This window comes from Bison bison, unplaced genomic scaffold (genome assembly GCF_000754665.1).
Source record: "Bison bison bison isolate TAMUID 2011002044 unplaced genomic scaffold, Bison_UMD1.0 scf7180017857941, whole genome shotgun sequence".
Lineage (NCBI taxonomy): Eukaryota > Metazoa > Chordata > Mammalia > Artiodactyla > Bovidae > Bison > Bison bison.
Genome location: NW_011488514.1, coordinates 4706 through 7541, shown reverse-complemented (window position 1 = coordinate 7541; position 2836 = coordinate 4706).

Here is a 2836-nt window from a genome sequence, read left to right as displayed (position 1 = left end):
GCCGAGGGTAGGAGACCCCGCCAAGGCTGGAGTCGCCATGCAGCGTAAGGCCCGGGTCGCCAGGGCTTCGCGAGAGCGCGAGGGGCGCGGCGGGAGAGGCTTTTGCTCGACGCGGGGCTCCGCGGGTAGCGCGCGCCGGGAGCTGTCCGGGCCGCGGTGCTGAATCCGCGCCGCGCGGGCCTGTCCAGCCACCAGCTCTAAGACGGGTGTCCTCGCCCGCCGCCCTGCCATCGCCGCCCGGGGTTGGGGAGCCAGGGCAGGCAGCAGATCCTCAGGCTCCGCACCCAGGGCCGCGGTTTTGCCCGACGCGGGATCCCGTCCTTCATGGTGCCCGGGGCTGTAGGAGGGAGGTTGATTCCGTCTTCTCTCAGCATGGGGCAAAGGAAGGTCCCTCGCTGGCCCTTTCGCTGGCTGCCAGGCCGGCCTAGGGCTGGAGGGGGTCCACTGTCAGCGAGGTGAGTGTGCTGAGGTGGTGATATATTTAAGTAGGTTCCAGCTCCTGCTCGAGGCTCTCTGCCCTCGGGAGACTTTTTCTAAATTAACAGGTAGTCCTCATGCCCTGAACACCCTGCAAAGCACCCCCATGGACCTGTGCCTCTCAAAGGCAGGCCTTGCATTTCCCCAGCCTGGTTCCCGCAGAGGCCTGCAGCCGCAGGGGAATAGAACACAAGTGTCTCTGTGGGGAAGGCAAACTGCCTACTGTGTGTGCTCAGGCATCGATGTTTGAGCAAGAGGACAGAGCATCCATACGTCCAGTCTACACACAAGTACCCCCAGGGCCGCCCAAAGACAGGCAGGGCATCAGTATTCATTTTGGTAGCCTAGGGACAGGGCCACGGGGCTGGGCAGCCACACCTGCCACAAGTCTCTGGCTACCATGGCGCCTGATTGTGCGAGGAAAGAGGGCTATTGGGTGGTGGATGCCCCATGGCCCACGTGTGCCGGGCCTCTGGTGATGGTAAGGACCCGGTTTCCAGCCCAGCCTCTGAGACAGCCCTGGGGGCGAGGGTTTCATTTGAGCTCAAAGTGCATCCTTCGGGCACTGGAAACGTTTTGCAGTTGAGGGTATCTGAGGGGGTGGCCTGGGTACCCTCCTGCCCCTGGGTATGTTTCTAAGCCTAGCTTCAGTTGTCCTGGATTTCCGCTGTGGGCCAGGCACGGACTTCCAAGCCACACTTTCCCTGAACTCAGGGGAGCTGGGTGGCCACTCAAGCTGGCTAGGGACGAGGGTGTGCCGGGAAGCGGGCCTCCTGGCAGCCCGGTCCTGGGAGCTGGGTGGGATGGGGAGGCCTCCGGCTCTGTGCGGCGGCCCTGACCGCGGTGGCTCCTCCCCGCCTGCAGAGATCCCGCTGTGTGCCGGCTGCGACCAGCACATCCTGGACCGCTTCATCCTCAAGGCTCTGGACCGCCACTGGCACAGCAAGTGCCTCAAGTGCAGCGACTGCCACGCACCGCTGGCCGAGCGCTGCTTCAGCCGTGGGGAGAGCGTGTACTGCAAGGACGACTTCTTCAAGTGAGCCCGCCAGCTGCCTGGGGCGGGTGGCACACCCAGGGGAGCCCCGGGGCCCTCACCGTAACCAAGTCTGGAGCCCTGAAAACCCCCATCTCCACACCCTTCCTTTTCCCCAAACAGGGCACCCCCGGGGCCTCTCTGTTGGCGGCTGGGCTGGCCCACTAACAATCTTTTAAAGTAATTAATTTTGTGAGTCATTGAAGCAGTAGTTAAAAAGATAACCCCAAATTTGTAAAGCTCTATTGGACGTGCTCCCTCTTCGTTTTGGTCTTGTATTCGTGCTTAATGGTGGGGATGGGGCTCCTACCCGGCAGAGGACTCATGGGTTTGCACGTCGGCCCCGGTGGCCAAGGCCCTGCCCTTCTGAATTCACCTCCCCCATCCGGGCACAGAGGACAGCTGTGTGCCCCAGAGCATCTGGATCCCCTTCTTGGTAGTCCCTGCGGGTAGTCTCTGCGACCAGGGGCAGGGCCCGGGACGCCTTCCTCCAGGAACCACCCTGCGCCAAACCGCGTTAGCGGTTCTCCGACCCGCTCCGGGCGAAGGAGCGGCGGCCGCTCTGAGCCGCGCCCTGTGCGTCCCGCAGGCGCTTCGGGACCAAGTGCGCCGCGTGCCAGCTGGGCATCCCGCCCACGCAGGTGGTGCGCCGCGCCCAGGACTTCGTGCCCCCCGGCACTGCTTCGCCTGCGTCGTGTGCAAGCGGCAGCTGGCCACGGGCGACGAGTTCTATCTCATGGAGGACAGCCGGCTCGTGTGCAAGGCAGACTACGAGACAGCCAAGCAGCGAGGTCAGTGGGAGGGGGCGACGGTCACGGGGCTCGGCCTGGGCACGGCCCACCCTCCCCTTTCCTTCCCTGCAAAGAGGGGCTAAGGCCCGTCCGGGTCGGGTGTGGAGGGATCCTTCCCTCCAGCGTCCCCGGCGAAGCGCTCACAAAGCGGCGAGAACTTAAGCGTCTTCTCTCTGGGCGGGGGCGTTGGGGAGCCCCCGCCTCCAGGTCCGGGAGCCCGGGACAGTTAGCAGACCCGCTCTGAGAAAGCCGGGTCTGGGGTCTTAGCAGCCGCCTCCTTCCCGGGCGCAGGGAGATTGGCCTGAATTACGTGGATTAGCTCTGCGGGTCTGAATTATCGTCCTAAATCCTTGACCGTGAAGATCCGATCCTACCCGCGCCCTTAGAACAAAGAGGAGCGAGGGAGGGTTGGGGGCGGGCAGCGCTTGTCAGTAGGGGGCCAAGACTGGAAACGCCTGCACCTGGATCCAGGGCGGCTGGGTCCTTAAAGAAGGCCGCCGCAGGGCCGCCCCTGGCTGGGCCGGAGCACCGCCCA